This window comes from Equus caballus, chromosome 9 (genome assembly GCF_041296265.1).
Source record: "Equus caballus isolate H_3958 breed thoroughbred chromosome 9, TB-T2T, whole genome shotgun sequence".
Classification (NCBI taxonomy): domain Eukaryota; kingdom Metazoa; phylum Chordata; class Mammalia; order Perissodactyla; family Equidae; genus Equus; species Equus caballus.
Window position 1 is genome coordinate 51,453,810 of NC_091692.1, and position 19,973 is coordinate 51,473,782.

The 19,973-nt window shown below is 37.7% G+C and overlaps 1 protein-coding gene across 1 annotated transcript in view; it reads left to right on the forward strand.

Moving 5' to 3' along the window:
* Positions 1-8,230: 8,230 nt before the first annotated feature.
* Positions 8,231-19,973, forward strand: part of LRRC69 (leucine rich repeat containing 69) — a 127,948-nt gene continuing 116,205 nt past the window's right edge. The window contains exon 1 of the mRNA XM_070222281.1: positions 8,231-8,273. The gene's annotated coding sequence lies outside the window, so the exon portion shown is untranslated. The remainder of the gene's footprint in view (positions 8,274-19,973) is intronic.

Genomic DNA, 19,973 nt, shown 5'->3' on the forward strand with positions numbered 1-19,973 from the left:
GGTAGCCCAAGGTTTGTAGATTTGGATCCTGGACACAGACCTACACACCACTCATCAAGCTGGGCTGTGGTGGCATCCCACATACAAAATAGAGGAAGGTTGGCACAGATGTTAGCTCAGTGACAATCTTCCTCAAGCAAAAAGAGGAAGATTGGCAAGAGATGTTAGCTCAGGGCCAATCCTCACCAAAAAAAAAAAGGCACATATTTTCAACTGTCTGTGCTAATTAGGGACCTGTGGCATATAAATATAAGGCAACTGTGTCACCAAAAAAAAAAAAGGTATTAAAATAATCTCTATCTTGTGGAGAAAAAACAGAACTCATGGGGTCTCTTGTTTTTTTAAAGTAAGTTTTAGGAAGCTTCAGTTCTGGTTCTTTACCCCACCATTGTTTCCTCTGAAGGCTTTTGAAGCGTCATTCCGAGTTGAATGCCTCACCCAGCCTGCTTCACCTTGGTTACTATATGCTGGCCTTAGACTAAATAGCACTGACCTAGGCAAGCTTCCCAGATTCCTCCCACTTGGGCTGGGTTAGACACCATAGTTGATGCATGTTTCTTTCTAGTAACTACACACTTGTAAGCAGTTATTTGTATTTAGTTGTTTGTCATTGTTGTTATTATTTTTCCCAAGTCTAAGTGCTTGGAAGAAACAAAACTTGTTGAAACAAAACTTGGAAGAAACAAAAATTTGTTGACAATTATTATAATATCTAGCATATTGCCTGGCCTGTATATTAAATGCTTAATAAATGTTTGTTGACAGTGTTAAGATCTCAAATTGAGAGGATAGAACATGACTGAGGAGTTGTCCTTAGGCTAATGGACCATTAGGATTAAAGAGAGATCTTGACTTAGAATTGTGTTTGCTCACAAAAAGGTTGCTAATATACCTTGCCCTTGAATGAATTCTTTTTTTTGTTTTTAAAGATTGGCCCTGAGCTAACATCTGTTGCCAGTCTTCCTCTTTTTTTTTCCTTCTCCCCAAAGGGCCCCAGTACATAGTTGTATATTCTAGTTGTACGTTCTTCTAGTTGAGCTATGTGCGATGCCACTTCAGCATGACTTGATGAGCAGTGCTAGGTCTGTGCCCAGGATCCAAACCAGCGAACCCTGGGCTGCCGAAGTGGAGCTTGCAAACTTAACCACTCAGCCACAGGGCCAGCCCCTTTGAATGAATTCTTAACTTTTGGTCGATTGAAGGCAAGGATGGAACCCAAGAGAACTTCCTATTTTCTTCTAATAGTGTATTATAGTTAATTTATCTTCACTGTCAATTGGGACAATCTGATTTTAATGAATCTGCAAAATGTCAGGGTCCTCTAAAATAAGTGTACAGACCAAAAAAAATATTAAAAACTTTGTTAATATAGTGACAAAGAACAACTTTGTCTTATTTTGATATAATCAGGATGACTAGTATGCCTTACTGATGCAAATTACTGCCTTTCTACAAGGCTACTGAATTTATCAGTTCTCTGAACAGGGATGGCTTACAATCTTTCTCTTGATTTTTCTTATCTATGTTACCGTTGTCTTGATAAATGGAAAGTTCTATTTATTGTATATAATCTTAACCAATACGATATCAACATGAGCATTAATAAGAACCACAATATATGAGTTTGATGAGTGAAAGTAATGACCTTATTTTAAAAAGTAAATTGCTGTCCTGGGTTTTTTGTTTTATTGAGGTAACATAACACTGTATAGATTTCAAGTGTACATCACTATATTTTGATTTCTGTGTAGATTACATCATGTTCACCACCCAAAGACTAATTACGATCCATCATCATGCACATGTGCCTAATCACCCCGTTTACCCTTTCCCTGCCCCTTCCCCTTTAATAACCAGCAATCCAATATCTAGGTATGTGTTTGTCATTGTTTTTATCTCCTACTTATGAGTGAGATCGTATGATATTTGACTTGCTCCCTCTGACTTATTTCGCTTAGCATAATACCCTCAAGGTTGTTCCAAGTGGCAAGATTTCATCATTTTTTATGGCTGTGTGGTATTCCGTTGTGTTATATGCCACATCTTCTTTATCCGTTCGTCCCTTGATGGGCACCTAGGTTGCTTCCAAGTCTTGGCTATTGTGAATAATGTGGCAATGAACATAGGGGTGTGTGTATCTTTATGCATTCGTGTTTTCATGTTCTTTGGATGAATATCCAGCAGTGGAATAGCTGGATCATATGGTAGATCTATTCTTAATTTTTTGAGGAAACTCCATACTGTTTTCCATAGTGGCTGCACCAGTTTGCACTCCCACCAGCAGTGTACGTGGGTTCCCTTCTCTCCACATCCTCTCCAACACTTTGTTGTTTCCTGTCTTGTTAATTATAGCCGTTCTGATGGGAGTGAGGTGTTATCTCATTGTTCTTTTGATTTGCATTTCTCTGATGGTTAATGATGTTGAACATCATTTCAAGGGCCTATTTGCCATCTGTATATCTTCTTTGAAGAAATGTCTGTTCACATCTTTTCCCATTTTTTAATTGAGTTGTTTGATTTTTTGTTGTTGTATGAGTTCTTTATATATTTTGGAGGTAACCCTTTCTTGGATATATGACTTGCAAATATTTTCTCCCCATTGTTAGGTGGTCTTTTCATTTTGTTGATGATTTCCTTTGCTGTGCAGAAGGTTTTTAGTTTGATGTAGTCCCATTTGTTTATTTTTTTCTATTGTTTATCTTGCCTGGTCAGACATGGTATTTGAAAATAACGCTGCTAAGACCAATATTGAAGAGCATACTGCCTATGTTTTCTTCTAGAAGTTTCATGGTTTCTTGTCTTATATTCAAGTCTTTAATCCATTTTAAGTTAATTTTTGTGTATGGTATAAGATAATGGTCAACTTTCATTCTTTTGCATGTGGCTGTCCAGTTTTTCCAACACCATTTATTGAAGACACTTTCCTTTCTCCATTGTATGTTCTTGGCTCCTTTGTCAAAACTTAGCCGTCCATAGATGTATGGGTTTATTTCTGGTCTCGATTCTGTTCCATTGATCTGTGTGTCTGTTTTTGTGCCAGTACCATGCTATTTTGGTTATTATAGCTTTGTAGTATATTCTGAAATCTGGGAGTGTGATACCTCCAGCTTTGTTCTTTTTTCTCAATATTTCTTTGGCTATTCAGGGTCTTTTGTTGCTACATATAAAATTTAGGATTCTTTGTTCTATTTCTATGCAAAATGTTGTTGGAACTGTGACAGGGATTGTATTGAATCTGTAGATTGCGTTAGGAAGTATGGACATTTTAACTGTCAATTCTTCCAATCCAAGAGCACAGAATATCTTTCCATTTCTTGGTGTTTTCTTCACTTTCCACAATGTTTTATAGTTTTGAGTGTACAGTTCTTTCATCTTTTTGGTAAAATTTATTCCTAGGCATTTTATTCTTTTTGTTGCAATTGTTAATAGGATTGTATTCGTAATTTCTCTTTCTGCTACTTTGTTTAGTGTGTAGAAATGCAACTGATTTTTGTATGTTGATTTTGTATCCTGTAACTTGACTGTATCCATTTCTTATTTCTAAAAGTTTTTTAGTTGATTCTTTAGGGTTTTCTATATATAAAATCATGTTATCTGCAAATACTGAGTTTTACTTCTTCCTTTCCAGTTTGGATCCCTTTTATTTCTCTTTCTTGCCTGATTGGTCTGACTAGGACATCCAATACTATGTTAAATAAGAGTGGCAAAAGTGGGCATCCTTGTCTGGTTCTTGTTCTTAAGAGGGATAGCTTTCAGGTTTTCTCCATTGACTATGGTATTAGCAATGGGCTTGTCATATGTGGCCTTTATTATGTTGAGGTACTTTCCTTGTATACCCATTTTATTTGGAGTTTTTATCATGAATGGATGCAGTATCTTGTCAAATGCTTTCTCTGTATCTATTGAGATGGTCATGTGATTTTTTTCTTTTTCTGAAGAAGATTTGCCCTGAGCTAACATCTGTGCCAGTCTTTCTCTATTTTGTATATGGGTCGCTGCCACAGCATGGCTGCCAACAAGTGGTGCCCAGGAACTGAACCTGGCCCACTAAAAGGGAGTGTGCTGAACTTAACCACTAGACCATGGGGCCATCCCCGCCGTCATGTGATTTTTATTCTTCATTTTGTTAATGTGGTATATCATGTTGACTGGTTTTTGGATGTTGAACCATTCCTGCATCCCTGGAGTAAATACCTCTTGATCATGGTGTATAAACATATTAATGTATTGTTGTATTTGATTTACTAGCATTTTGTTGAGGATTTTTGCATCAATGTTCATCAGTGATATTGACTTGTAATTTTCTTTTTTTGTGTTGTTGTCGTCTCTTTTTGGTATCAAGGTGATGTTTGCTTCACAGAATGAGTTAGGAAACTTCCCTCTTCTTCAGTCTTTTGGAAGAGCGTGAGAAGGATAGGTATTAAGTCTTCTTTGAATGTTTGGTAGAGTTCACCTAGAAAACCGTCTGAGCCTGGACTTTTATTTTTTGGGAGATTTTTCTTACTGTTTCAATCTCCTTATTGGAGATGGGTCTATTCAAATTCTGTTTCTTCTTGATTCAATTTTGGAAGGTTGTATGATTCTAAGAATATATCCATTTCTTCTAGATTATCCACTTTTTTGGTGTATAGCTTTTCATAGTATTCTCTTGTAATTTTTTGTATTTCTGAGGTGTCCATTGTAATTTCTTGTCTTTCATTTCTGATCTTATTTATTTGAGCCTTCTCTTTTTCTTGGTGAGTCTAGCTAAAGGCTTGTCAGTTTTGTTTATCTTTTCAAATAACCAGCTCTTGGTTTCATTGATTTTTTTCATCTCTATTTCATTTGTTTCTGCTCTGATTTTTATTATTTCCTCCCTTCTGCTGATTTGGGGCTTTGTTTGTTGTTCTTTTTCCAGTTCCTTTAGGTACACTGTTAGATTGTTTATTTGGGATTTTTCTCATTTGTTGAGGTAGGCCTATATTGCTATAAACTTCCCTCTTAGAACCACTTATTCTGTATCCCATAGATTTTGGCATGTCGTATTTTCATTTTCATTTGTCTCCAGGTATTTTTTGATTTCTCCTTTGATTTCTTCATTAACCTAATCGTTGTTCAGTAGCATTTTGTTTAATCTCCATATATTTGTGGCTTTTCTGTTTTTCTTCCTATAGTTGATTTCTTGTTTCATACCTTTCTGGTCAGAAAAGATGCTTGGTATTATTTCAGTCTTTTTAAATTTTTTGAGACTTGTTTTGTGGCCTAATATGTGATCACTCCTGGAGAGTGTTCCACGTGCATTTGAAAAGAATTTATATTCTGTGGTTTTTGGATCGAATGTTCTGTATATAGCTACTAAGTTCATCTGGTCTAATGGGTTGCTTAAGGCCAATGTTTCTTTATTGATCTTCTGTTTCGATGATCTATCCATTGATGTAGGTGGAGTGTTAAAGTCACCTACTATTATTGTGTTGCTGTCTATTTCTCCTTTTATATCTGTTAATAATTGCTTTACATATTTAGGTGCTCCTATGTTGGATGCATAGATATTTACAAGTGTTATATCCTCTTCTTGGATTGTTCTCTTTATCATTTTATAGTACCCTTCTTTGTCTCTTGTTACGGTTTTTGTTTTAAAGTCTATTTTGTCTGATGTAAGTACTGCTACCCCAGCCTTCTTTTCATTGCTGTTTGCATGGAGTATCTTTTTCCATCCTTTCACTTTCAATTTGTGAGTGTCTTTAGGTCTGAAGTGTGTCTCTTGTATGCACCATATGTGTGGGTCTCATTTTTTTATCCAATCAGTCACCCTTTCCCTTTTGATTGGAGCCTTTAGTCCGTTGACATTTAAAGCAGCTGTTGATAAGTATGTACTTCCTGTCATGTTACTTTTTTCTGGATGTTTTACTGGTTCTTCTTTGTTCCTTTCTTCTTCTCTTGCTCTCTTCCCTTGTGTTTTGATGGATTGCTTTAGTATTATGTTTGGGTTCCTCTCTCTTAATTTTTTGTGTATTATAAGTGTCTGGTTTGTGATTACCATGAGGTTCATATATAATAATCTACATATACAGCAATGTATATTAAGTTTAACCTCTTACTAATAGCTCTACTCTTTTATTCCCCTCCTACCACATTTTATGGTTTGGTATCATATATAACCTCTTTTTTGTGCATGTGTAACTGTTACCCTCTTATCATGGAAATAGATAATTTTAGTACTTTTGACCTTCATATTATCTTCATAGCTGGTTGATCTGCTACTTTTACTTTATATTTGCCTATACCAGTGATTTTATTTATTTATTGTTTTGATAATTTTCTTATTCCTATTTGTAGTCTTTTCTTTTCCACTTAAATAAGTCCCTTTAACATTTTTTGTAAGGCTGATTTATTGATGATAACCTCCTTTAATTTTTGTTTGTCTGGGAAACTCTATCTCTCCTTCCATTCTGAATGACAACCTTGCTGGGTAGGGTATTCTTGGCTGTAAGTTTTTTCCTTTCAGCACTTTAAGTATATCATGACACTTCCTTATAGCCTGTAAGGTTTCAGTTAAGATGTCAGCTGATAGTCCTATGGGATTTCCTTTGTTTGCACTTGTTGCCTTTCTCTTGCCGCTTTTAGTATTCTCTCTTTAATTTTGGACATTGTAATTATAATGTGTCTTGGTGTGGGCCTCTTGGTCTTCATCTTGTTTGGAGCTCTCTGTGCTTCCTGTACTTGGACGTCTGTTTCCTTCCTTAGGTTAGGAAAGTCTTCAGGTATTATTTTTTCAGATAGATTCTCTGCCCCTTTGTCTCTCTCTTCTCCTTCTGAGACACCTATAATACGAATGTTAGTGTTCTTGATATTGTCCCAGAGTTCCCTGAGACTGTTCTCATTCTGTCTAATTCTTTTTTCCTTTATCTGTTCAGCTTGGGTGATTTTTGCTAGTCTTTCATCCAATTTGTTGATCTGCTCTTCTGTATCATCTACTCTGCTATTGATTCCCCCTAGTGAGTTTTTCATTTCTGGTACTGTGTTCTCCATTTCTGATGGGTTCTTTTTTATGTTTTCAATTCTTTTGTAAGAATTTTTTAGCCATTCTTCTGCCAAGATCAGTGATCATCCTTATGACTATTAGTTTGTACTCTTTATTGGGTCAATTGTTTATCTCTCTTTTATTTAGTTCTTTTTTGAGGATTTGTCCTGTTCCCTTATTTGGAACATATTCCTTTGTTCCCTCATTTTGCCTCTTTTTCTGTGCTTATATCTATGTATTAGGTAGATCAGCTATATCTCCCAACCTTGGAGATATGGCATTATGTAAGAGATGCCTTATGAGGCCCAGCAGTGTGCTTCCCTCTTGCCACCAGTTCCAAATGTTCCAGGAGTGTCTCCTGTGTGGTCTACATGACTCCTCCTATTGTGGCAGGGTTGCTCTTGTGCAGATGCATGGGGAGGCTAGGCTGTCCCCCGGCCAGCTGGTTGTAATGCTCAGCTGTGTGCAGTTGCTGTGATCCCTTCAGCTACTTTATTGGGCATGGGAGCCCCAGCACAGTTGGCTGCAAGGTCTAATAGCGCATTCCTGCTGCAGTTTTTCTGTTAAGTGAGTAGATTCCCAGCATGGTTGGTTGCTAGACTCAGGGACTTACAATTGCTGTAGGCCTCCAGTGTGTGAGGCTCATGGCAGCTTTCTCTGTAGTGCAGCTGGGTGGGGCTGGCCCCAGGCATGGCCACACACAGTTGTTTCAGGTGTTGCAATGTGGGGCCAGTCCCCTATGTGGCTGTTTGAGAAGCACAAGTCTGCTGCGGCTGATAAGCCCCACCACCTGCAGGCCCACATACCCCATCAACACAGTTTTTCCCCATGCACATGCCCTGACCCACTGAAGCAGACCCACTCACCCTGCTACAGAGACCTCACACACTTTGCCAGTGCAGGCCTACCCCTCTTGAATGCCCTGCCCCACAGTGGCTGACCCACTTGCCCTGCAGCAGAGGTCCCACACACCCTGTCTATGTACCTATGCAAGCCAAGAGTTGCCCAAGGGCTTGCTGTTGGGTGGTGCCAGTCCCTAGGGTGGTCTGCGTGCCCTTCCTGAACTGGATTAAATTGATGCTTTAGTGAGTGTGGCAGACCCCTGTAGTAAAAGGCCAGGGGAAGAACTCCCCAATGACGTCTGCTAGGGTTTGTGTCATCATGCCTGTCCCAGGTCACAATAGTGGCTACCTCCAATGTCTCAGTCCCTGGGGAGGTTGTCCCAGTCTGGAGAGGTCTCACCTCTCATCAAGATGGGCCCAGAGCCTATCAAGTGAGTCTCTTTTCACTAAAGGACTGTGTATCTTTCTTTCTGGTGATTTTAGGTTGCTTTGCAAAACAGATGAACTTTTGCATGGGCCTTTTAAGAGCAGGCTTTTCTCTCCCTTATGTCCAATTTCTTTTCTAGGGGTATTCCCTGTTGTTAATAGCCAGCAAAGCCAGATATTATGACACTTGTCTTGGTTGTACTGAGTCCAAATCAGCTTATTGTGTCAAAGTTCTGCTGCTCGGGTTCCTCACTCCTCCAGGAAATGCTTCTTACCTTAAGATTGCTCCCAGCCATGAAGCACAATGCCTAGAATGTGGCTTTTTCCTCTCCAGAAAGGAATTTCTGTCTCTTCCACCTCAGTCAGCACTGTCATTTGTTGTGGGGATTCTTTTTACTCAGGTTTGAGTTCTCTCTCAGGGGTAATTGTTCCAAGGATAGTTGTAAATTTGTTGTGTCCATGGGAGGAGGTAAGTTCAGAATCCTATGCTGCCATCTTCCTGATTCCGATAAATGGCTGTTGTTGAATCAAGAATTTTTCTCCCCTTGAAATCAGAAAGGCTTTATACACCTATATCAGAGTTTCTTAACAATGACACTTTTGAAATTTTGAGCTGGATAATTCTTTTTTGTGCTGTCCTTTGCATTATAAGATGTTTAGCAGCATTCCTGGCCTCTACCAACTAAGTGCCCCTCTAGAGATGGGAGGGAAAAATGTCTCCAAACATTGCTAGATGTCTCCCCCTAGTTGAGAATCACTTACTAAATCATAAGTTTCATAAGTTGCTAATGAGGTTGGAAAGTTCTAAGGAAAACCATTTGGACTAAAAATTGGGCACATTAGGCAAGAGTTATTCATCTGTTTTTCATAACTTTGGCAACTGCCTAATGCCAGACTATACATTAACCTCCTTTGAAAAACTCAGTTAATCTTAACTTCCTTTTTTCCTTCTCTCTTCATATTGTATCCTGACCTACTAAGATGTGTTAATTTGACTTTTAGACCACTGGTGGTAGCACTCAGGATAGACTATGTTGTGCTGTGGTAATGACTCAAAAATCTTGGTGGCTTTACCAACAGAGGAACATTTCTTGTATGTCCTACATTTTGCAAGTTGGCTGGGAGCTCTGCCCCATGTCTGTACACTCTGGGACACAAGCTATTGGAGTTGTCACCGTCTTAAACTTTTCTAGGAGAGAGTATTCTGGAAAGTCTCACTCCAGCAAATAAATTCTGTGGTTCAGAAGAAACACGTCTCATTTCCATTCACTGGCTGTAAATAGTCTTATGGCTTCACCCAAACAGGAAAGTGCCCAGAGGTGCAGCCCTACCATGAGTCCTGAAGGCAGGGAGCTCTAATATTTGGTGAACATCATTCAAGATTTTTAAATGTACTGGAAATATAGGCATTTGGGATCAGACCTAGATTCAGCTCTTGACCTTAGCACTCATTAACTATTTAAGCTTGTGCAATATATTTAACCTTTCAAAGATCCAATTTGCCTGTTATAAAATAGAAATAATGTTTACATAGTAGGAGAACCATAAAAATAAATAGGAAAGTTTAGATAATGCATCTAGCATTTTAACATTTGCTATATAATTTATGGTAAATATGAAAATAATGATTATTATTTTGCTGGGTTTGGGGCCTATATGTCACCTGGAAGAGAGACAGACCCATGATGGAAAGGGTATTGATTTCTTTTGGAAAAGTAGGATTGTCTATGTGGTTCACAAAGCAGAGCCTTCAGATGCTAAAATGATGGGAAATTTCACTGTTGCCCTTGGTATTCAGCGTGGAGGAATTTTTCATAGCTTTTACGCCATTATGAGACCAAGGAATTTTCTGAGATAATAAGGTAAAAATTCTAATAGTATTTCTGTTTTACTTCCTATCTGTTATCTCAAAGTTTGACATTTACATTCTATTTGGAATTGAGCTGTTAAGATTCTTGATCAACATAGAATTTGTCAGATTTAGTTACGATATTCTTAAATGAATTGTTAAACTTTTTTGATATTATGGGTGAATTAACATGAATTAACATCTTTACTAAGTTCCACAAAGAACATTCATCGTCATGTGTCGCTTAATGACGAGGCTACATTCTGAGAAATGCATTGTTAGGCAGTTTTGTCATTGGACAACATCACAGAGTGTACTGAAGGGGAACAAAATTTGCCATCCCAAACTGTGTCTCTTTAACATGAAAATTATTTTAGCCTAATTGTTTTTAAGAAATAAAAACTCAGAAAGTTTACATAATGTTGTAAGCCAAATATCTCAATAAAATAATTAAAATGGAAAAAAAAAACCCAGAAAACAAAAAATCTCAGCAAGTTTTTCTTGTTACCTCCCCCTTAACTGCCTAAAAGAATTCAGATAAAAATAAACCTGTCTCAGGAAGTTAGCTATCACCTTAGCATAACACGAACTAGGTGGTAGACAGGGAGGAACCTACAAAAGCCTGTTTGTTGGGCTCCCCTCTGTATTCTTCTGTCTCTGTGTGGCCAGACAAACACTTGTTTCCCAGATGTTTTCTCCTTTTCACCTACTTGTGAATTGCCTTACTTCCCCTTGAAGTCCCTGACTCTCCTACCCCCAAAATCTTTTGTCTTTAGCTGAGGATGGTATTTAAGGTGAGGGCTTTGGCCATTTTAATGAGTTACTCAGTTTTCCTGGAACCATGTATACGTGTTATTAAACTTTTGTTTGTTTTTTTCCTGTTAATCTTTCTCATGTCTTTAACTATTAGACCAGTCAGAAGACTCTAGAAAGGTAGAGGAAAATTTCTTCCTCCACTACAGGACTTACACAAGCCTAGATGATGTAGTCTACTACACGCCTAGGCTATTATGGTGCTATCTTATGTGAAAACCATAGTATATGCAGTCCACCGTTGATGGAAATGTCATTTTGCAGCATTTGACTGAATTTTGTGTATGTTGTAATATATTTACAAAGCTTTTAAAATTATTGCTGAAGAATGACACCATTTGCACATGGACCTATTTATTTAGCGTTGTGTTTTTGAGATATATAAAAATCTATATCTTGAACCCACAACAGTCTGGGTTCAGCCTTCACCGCTCCACTGAAGCTGCTTCTAAAAGCAGTACCAGTAACCACTTACCTTTCTTTATCTCATAGGACATCTCTGTTGCGTTTTATGTTGTAGATCACTCGCTCCTTGAAATTCTCTCTTGCTTTTCACAACACTGCTGTTTGCTGGTTCCTCCTCCCTAAGCTTTGTTCTGGGCTGTGCCGCTTCCTCAGACTGTCTTCTACAATGTCATCCTTGACCCTCCTTTTCTCACACTACACCAGAGCTTCCAAACTGGTGGGCTGAAAGTGGCCCAGAGATGTATTTTGTTTGGGCTGTGTAGTGATTTAAAGAAAAAAATAAGTAAATTAGTTGGTATCATTTAAGAACTGGGAGATTTCACTTAAAATTCATATTTCCAGCTTCTGAAAAAAATTGGAAGAACTGTCAACACTGGGCTCGGATTTCCTCATGGCAACACTCAGCTGGAGCCTTTAGCCTGGGCATGTACTCTTTCTGTTTGCCAACCACCATCTCTACCTGGTCAGCTAACTTCTATTTCATGTCTCAGTCAAGAATGCCCAGTTCTCAAGCCAGAATCTTGCTTGGCATTTATCTTATACCATTCTCCTTTTTGTTGTCCTTTTTGCTTCTTTTATTCCATCCTTAATTAGATGTGATGGTTGTTTGGGTATCTTATTGGGCTTGGTTTATCCCACTGTTTTATTTTCTAATCTATTCATTTCTACTTTTTATTTTAATTGGTTATTTCCTTCTATTTTCTATGTGTTTAATTTTTGGTAGAAGCTTCCCAAAAATATGTATATGTATTTGTGTGTGTTTTTAAGTAGAATCTGAGAGGTTCATCCAACCTACTGATAATCAAATGCTGGTCTGTAAACATACCATTGGCAAAACAATAAAATTTAGTATAAGATAGTGAGTTTTTCATAAAGCAAATTTATTCAATTTAAGGAATTTTTTTTTATAGCTTACATTATGTTAGCAGAGGGGTTTAAAATGTGCTTTCTTTTATAAAATTATGGTGGTAATAGATAATAGTAAATTTTTTTAAGTGACTTGACTTGGCAAAATTAAGAGTTGCTAACTCTGTATTTCTCACAAATTGCTTCATGTTTTAAAGTCTGAATCACTAGCATCTTTCTGACCTCATAACCGGCATAAGAAGTCTTTGTAAAACATCTCCAACAGGTCCTGACCTAGCCCCTCATGTACACACCTTTAATGAGGGTTCAGTCAGGTCTCTAGGGAATAAGTTGAAGTAGTCATGGATAAAGAAGAGGGAGTGGAGTGCAAGTGGTAACAGGGAGACAGGTCCTTGGCACAGTAGGCCTATGTTGGCATCTATGTCAGGCCCAAGAGTAGTGCTTGCGTACTTGAGATTTGTTAACAAAAGGTGGAGAGCTTGATTTATATGCCTTGTGGGATTATACAAAAGAGAGCAACTACCTTTTACTGAGCATTTACTGTGTGCCAGGCAGTGTGCTACCTGCTTTACATAAGTGAGCTTATTTAGTCCCCACAGAAGGCAGAGTTTTGTATTTTGGTCCGTGTTTTATAGATAATGGGAACGAGATTTGATGAGGTTTGAGAATGAATAACTTGCTAAGCCACACACCTAGTAAGCGGGAAGGCTGACCCTAGAAGGTAGGCCTTTGAAAATCCAAAACTGCAAACTTTCCATTTCCATATTTAAAAAGAAAACAAACCAAGAGAAACCCTATATCCTTCTTTATTACAGGAGAGAGAATTTCTACAATAGATTTTTGGGACAATGAAGCATCTGCTCATGTTTGATAACGTTTACCCCAAGTCTCAGATCATGTTTTAATCACAAAATAAGCTTGCCAAAACAATTGGTTTCTGCCATAATCTGTATTTGTGAACTCCTGTTTTTCATACATTTTTGCAACTTTCAAAATCCTTTAGTTTGTCACAGGAGCCCTTGTATGAATTAGCCAGGTTCTTTTGTATTATAGAGATAATAAATGGAATAAGCCCTCTCTGTGTTAATAAAATTAATTGTAGTTTTTACTTGAAGGTCCTTGAGATTCCAGGATGCTATATATTTTAGCATTCTTACAGCACTTTATACTATATACAAAGTAATTTATAATCATTAGTTAGATATTTCCCACACAATCTCAGTGGAGTAGGCTGGTATTCTTTTTTGGTTTTTTACTGATGAGAACAGAGATATAGCCATTTGACTGACTTGCTTAAGTTTACATAATAAGTCGATAGTTCCATCTGGATTAGCATTCAACTTAAGATTCTTAATCTTGTGCTGAGTTTACAAGATGATCGTGTCTCAAAAAATTCATGATTTTTCAATCTTCCGGCCAGACGGATTGATTTCTGGTTGCTGGGAAAGCTCTGGATGCAGACATTTCATGAGGCTAACCCATACAGCAGAGAGCTCAGCAACCCTTTCAGCTGGGCATCCATAGGAAGTGTGTTTAAGATGCAGGTCAAAACTCAGAAATTTGAAGTAGCAAACCCCATCTCCTTTTATACATTTCTTTTCCTAGGTTTCTAATGTCTTCATAAGCCTAGTCCTGTGCCATTGCCTTACCCTGCCAAATACTACCCAAATCTCATTTCCCCACTTTACATCCTAAATTGTGGTTCACCCTATCTAATGTGCCCATGAGATCAGGTTCTAGTTACGATTTTACCCACATTATACCCTATCATTTCCTCTCTATCTCTTTTTCGCTTTCACCTAGAATAGTACAGAAGCTTCACAATGCAGTCCCTACCTCCAGTCTTACTCCCTTAAACTCTCCTTTCCTTCATGGTGCTAAAGTGAACTGCCAGAAAGGCTATCTGACTACTGACTTCCTGACCTCAACTTTCCACTGATTTCCCACTCCTATAGGATGAAGTCCGCTCTCCTTATCCTGGCCTTTAAGGGAGGTCCTTCATGACTGGTCCTATGTATCTCTCTATCATCAACTCCCATCACTCCTTCCTTTATATTCATGCACTAGAATTATTTATATTCCCTGTGGCCCCATGTATTTCATGCCTATGAACCTTTTTTTCACGATCCTTTTATTTAAATGTTTTCCCCCCTCACATTTATTTCATCAACTGTTTAATTCTTTTTAACTCTTTATGACTGGACTCAGCAGTCAACAGCAGGAAATCTTCCTTAAACCATCAAATAAGGTTCTTTGCCACTTTGTATGCTTATTTAACTTAGCATTTATGTATTGCAATGTTGGCTTCCCAAGAGAAATGACCTAATCTATGCTGTACATTACTGTGTCCCCACTGCCACAATGCTATAATGGCGCCCAGCATGTAATAGGCACTTAATAAATATATGATTATTGTGAGGGTTTTTTTCATGATCAAATGAATCAAAAGTTTAATTCTGAACCATTTTTATAAGCACATTTTCTCTTGTAGCAGCACATCCCAGCAGTTTACAACAACTTTGGGATTAAAGGCAACTGGTAAACTGTCCAAAACAAGATTCCAAATAACACCGTTTACTGATTTACCCCACCCATGCATATCCCAAATAAAAGTTTTGATCAAAAACATGAAATAGATCCACCTGCTTATTTTAAGCATATTAAAAAAGAAACTAATTGGACCATTTCTGTTTGCCTATTTTATACAAAAAGGCTACACAATGTTATACTGTATTTGGATTAAAATTAGAGTGGTTATGAATTAGAGTTCTCCACCATTATTCAATTCTTAAAATTAAAAATTGCTATGGCAGTATTCACTATAACTGTATAATATTAGAGTTAAAAAACTACCAGTTACTGCAAAAAAAAAAAAATTAAAGCTATTTCAAAGCAAGCAAAGTCAGTACCATTATAGATAGTTAAAAAAAAATCTAACAAGCAAGGCTAGAGTTTGATAAATTCTACCTTGTGATCCAAAATATAGACATATCAAACCATTATGTTGTACATCTTAAACTAATACAGTGTTGTATGTCAGTTCTATCTCAATAAAATGAAAAAATATTTGATGAATGAATGACTTGTTTACATTTCTAACTTCCCTGTAGACTCTGAGCTCCTTGAGGGCAATAACTATGACTTATTCATATTTGTATGTTGGGCATCTTGGACAATGCCTGACAAATAATCAATGTTTTTAACTTCTGTGATCTTTGCATTTATTTTTTCCTATATTTGCACGAACACCAATTTATGCTACTGATGGACTTTATATAAGATGCTCTTTCAGGCAACATCTAGGCTTAAGTTTTCAATTTAGTTTAATGAACATTTACTGAGTGTCTGCTTTATGCCAAGCATGCTATTAGAGATTACAGTTCAAACGTGCGGCAAGGGAGAAATATGAAGAGAACAGAAATACAAAGTATCAAATGCTAAACTGGAGTTTGTATATAGTCCTCTTGAAACATAGATATGGAAGCACTTAATTCTGCTTAGAGGGAAGGTCACAGTTCAAGGAAAATGATAGAGGAAATATTTGAGCAGGTTCTTCAAAAGATTAGGAACAGAATTAGGCAGAAAGACAGGTGGAAAAGGCAGATAGGCAAAATGAACAGCATAAGCAAAGGAGTAAATGTACTTGGTGCTGCTGAGGAATAGCAACTGGTTTCCCAAAGGTAGAATACAGGGTTTGTGAAAGGAAATGACAAGTGATGAAGCTGGGGCTAGACTGATGAGTTTTGAGTCCAAACTTAAAGAGTGGAAATTTTAACTTGTATTCAATGAGAGGCCATTAAAACGTTTTATTTAGAGTTATAGATTTATTATAGGAAGATGACTCATGACAGTGATAATACAATGGTAGAGTGGCACAGTATATAATGGAAGCAGGCAAGTACTACAGGTGGAGATGATGAGTCTTTGGACTATGATAGTAGCAGTGGAAAGAAGCAGACAGGTGTGAAGGGTGGTGGTGTGGTAGATTTGTACCGAATCAATTTAGCTAAGCTCAGACCACATCTCAATCCTCTTCCCTGCATAGTTTCAGATTAGTCCTGGCCTTAAAAAACATTTCGTGTGAAATTTGGAAGGCACATGTGAAGTGGCAGCTTGGAAAATCAGTGTGGAGGCATCAATTGTTAATAATCATGCATACTGTTGCTGATCTGCTGGCTCACTTCATCGGCTTGAATTAACAGTTGAGCCTGCATCTTCTCCCACTTCTGCCAGATCTTCTCCTTCAGCATCTCTGAATTTGAGGCAGGTACAACACCAGATACAAAAGCAACAGGCCTACTTAGATGGCTTAACCAGCTCCCACAATTACCTAAGGTCAAAGTCTATTTGATTCCTAGTAGGTCTTCTCTGATTGAACCCTGGTAGAGGGTTGGCTGCTATCACAAAATACCTAACCCATGTAACAGGTTCAGGGACTGGGTCTCAGGTATAAGTTAGAAGGGCCATGAGAAGACTGTTAGCAGGAGACTGATGTAACTCCAGGAGGCCGTTGGTGAGGGTTTATAGGATTATGAGGAAAATGTTATTGGAAACTAGAAGAAAGATGACTCCTGTTACATAGAAGCAGAAAGTTTAGTAATGCTGCCAACAACATTAATATGGAAAATAAGAATAACATGATCTCTTCACGGATCATCTAGCAAAAGAGATTTCTAAACAGAGTGTTGAAGGTGCTATCAGGATTCTTCTAGCTGCCTATAGTAAGAGACAGAGGAGAAAGGCAAACAAGAGGAAGAATTGTTAAATATAAATGAGCCACAAATTTGGGGGTTTGAAAAATAAAACTTTCATTCTTAGCCTCTCCAGACAGTGAATAATGCTAAAATCAAGAAATGTGTTCCAGACAGAGCAAATCCAGGGAACTGTCAGGAAAATGAAGTCTAAAGATGAAGCCAAGGGCATGACTGTAAAACCCTTTAAGACCTCAGGAAGATTAAAAATGCTTTCTTATTGACAGATGAGAGAGCTTCTAAAATTCTTAAGGCTATTGTCCCACATAGTTTCACACGGGAACCCAAAATAGAGAAGGGCTATTCCAAAGAGATTTTGGGTGTGGCTTTTGTCTGTTGGAGTGAATTATAAACTGTTTCAAGAGAAACCCAAAATGTTTTTAAAAGGGTTTTATCAGATTGAACTGAAAGGGACAGAATAAAATGAAAAGATGAACCCTCATACACTGCTGGTAGAAATGGAAACTGATGCAGCCATTTTGGAAAACAATCTGGCAATTTCTCAAAAGGTTAAAGATGGAGGTATCATATGACCCAGCAATTCCTCTCCTAGGCATACACCAAGAGAAATGAAAACATTTATACACACAAAATTGTACACGAATGTTCAGAGAATTATTTGTAATGGCCAAAATGTAGAAACATCCTAAATGTCTATCAACTGATAAATGGATAAGTAAAATGTATAACCATCCAATGGAATATTTTTAGGCAATAAAAAGAAATGAAGTACTGGTATATGCTGTAACATGGATGAACTTTGAAAACATTGTGCTAAGTGAAAGAAGACAGTCAGTCACAAAAGACCAATTATTGTATGATCCCATCTATATGAAATGTCCAGAATAAGCAAATCTATAGAGATAGAAAGGGGATTAGTGGTTGCTTATGGCGAGAATGGATGGGAGGAATGGGAGGGTGATTGCTAAAAGGTAGAGGATTTTTTTTGGGGATGATGACAGTGTTTTGAAATTTATGGTGCTGATGGTTGTACAACTTGTTGAATATACTTAAACCATTGAATTGTACACTTTAAATGACTGGACTGTAGGGTATGTGAATTATAACTCAATAAAGTTATTAGCAAAAAAGAAAAAAATGGAAAGTGGCCTTTGGACTCTTGAACTTCTTTGGATAGGAAGCAGTCTGATAAAACTACTTAGCAAACGTGGGTTAAGTTTTATGAAAAAGGAAAGATAATTCTAGAGCCCAGAGAGGAGAACCAGGTACAGGACTGAACCCTAGCAAGGAACTGACAACATGTACCTAATTAGATTCCATAATTACTATGAACCCGTGGCTACTTTGTGCCTCTAATTTTTCAGCTTTTTTTTTTCCTGGACTGTCTGTTGCCTGTCCTGTTTCACTCATTGTTATATTCTGGATATGTGGGGACAGATAACTTGTCTCTTTAGTTCATAGGTCTCAGATCAAGATAAGCTGTATTCAAGCTGGATTTGAGAAACTGCCCCTGAGGAGCTGTATCCACCTTTTGTACCTAATTTAGATGACAGGATCTGATGCTCTAAATAGATGAAACTTTTGGGGAGTGGGGCTCTTGGGAGTGAGTGTCTCTATTTTGCATGTTGCAGGAATGTAAATAACTCATGACCAAAGTGTGGACTGTGGTGGGTTTTAAGACATGTGCACTTCCTATCAAGAGGTGGAATCTAATTCCTTTCCCTGTGAATGTGGGTTGGCCTCAGTGACTTGCTTCAAATGAATAGAACGTGGCAGAAGTGATGCTGCAAGACTTCTGAAGCTAGGTCATGAAAGTGGTATGGCTTCCACTCTGCTTTCTGTCTTGAGATGCTCAAGCCACTTTGGAGAGTCTACATGTAGGTGTTCTGGCTGACCACCCTAAGGTTCCAGCCAACAACCAGCACCTATCACCAGATATAGGTGAATGAGCCTTTAGATGATTTCTGCCTCAGCCTTTGAGCCACCACAGCTGATGCCAAGAGGAGCATTCACAAGATGTCCCATTAAACCCTGCCCAAATTGTAGAATTGTGAATAAAATAAATGTTGTTTTAAGCCATTAAGTTTTGCAGCAGTTTTTTACCCAGCAATAAATAACTGGAACAGGTGATATTAATAGGACTAATTGCATATTGGAAGTAAAAGAGGAGAAATCAGGAATGTTTACCACATTTTCCAGGTTAAGCAAATTAATAGAAAACAGTATCAGATTGTAGTGGCCTGTTCACCAATTTAAAGCAGTAACCACTGTTTGGCTAGCCGGGGTACTGGAGGAGATGCATGTTCATGAGATTTTTTTATAAAAACAAAGCCTTACAAACAGTTTGTTTAGATAGTGACAGCATGATTGTTCTCAGGAAACTAAATATCAGAATAAAGAAGTTGGAAAATAGGTTTGGATGAGATAAGACAGAACAGTGATTAAGAAGCTGAAAACGATTTTATCTATCATTCTAGTAGCTGGAGGTCACCATTAATCAGCACCTTTTATCTGACTGTTATGATGATATTGATGTTCATTATAATGCCCTTTATAAATTTAATGATTCTTCTTTAGGACTTTGGCACCTGCTTTACCCTCTTACTAGAAAGGCTATAGTCCCTAATAGCACCCTCTCAGCGAGGCCTTCTCTGGTCCTCTATCCAAAGTTGCAAACTCCTCACTCCTATACTCCCTATTTCCTCCCCTGATTTATTTTTTTGCTTGGCACCTAACACCATCTAACATGCTGGATTTACTTACTTACCTTGATTATTTTTCTCTCCCTACTAGTTCATTGAGAAAGGGAATTTTGCCTTTCTAATTCACTTCTCTATCCCTGCTGCCTGGAACAGTGTTGAGCACGTAGTAGGAGCTCCTAAATATTTGTTAAATAAATGAATAAAGTGATTTCTGGATTACAAGGGAAGGATTGAATCATGCTCTGTACACTTTCAATGCAGAATGTATTTTGTAGTGTTTAACTTTTTGGAAATCAG